The following is a 295-nucleotide window of genomic DNA, read 5'->3' on the forward strand; positions in this document are numbered from 1 at the left end:
CAAAAGTAATTACCATAAATGCGTCAGGGGGAAACAGTAAGGAGATATTTGAATTATTTACTAATAAACTAGTATTTTCTGAGTCGGTGTAGCAAGGATGAAGTTGTCGATCCTGACTCGCCATCTCTTCATTAGACGCGCCTTTAGAGAGTAGTGCATCTTTACGGATTATGATCATAATGAAAGAGCTTTTTGTTTTTGATTTGTTTTATTTCGTTAAGTAGTCATTTAAAGCTTTCTATAGATATATTTATCATGTCTGTGAGGCATGTATTCGCTGAGTTTCTTCCTGTTG

At 34.9% G+C, this 295-nt stretch overlaps 1 protein-coding gene across 1 annotated transcript in view; it reads right to left on the minus strand.

Annotated features, from left to right (window-relative positions):
* The window catches only part of LOC107600093 (uncharacterized), a 59,218-nt gene that overhangs the window by 46,488 nt on the left and 12,435 nt on the right, over positions 1-295 (minus strand). The window lies entirely within an intron of this gene.

Source organism: Sinocyclocheilus grahami, unplaced genomic scaffold, assembly GCF_001515645.1.
Source record: "Sinocyclocheilus grahami isolate Dianchi unplaced genomic scaffold, SAMN03320097.WGS_v1.1 scaffold277.1, whole genome shotgun sequence".
NCBI lineage: Eukaryota > Metazoa > Chordata > Actinopteri > Cypriniformes > Cyprinidae > Sinocyclocheilus > Sinocyclocheilus grahami.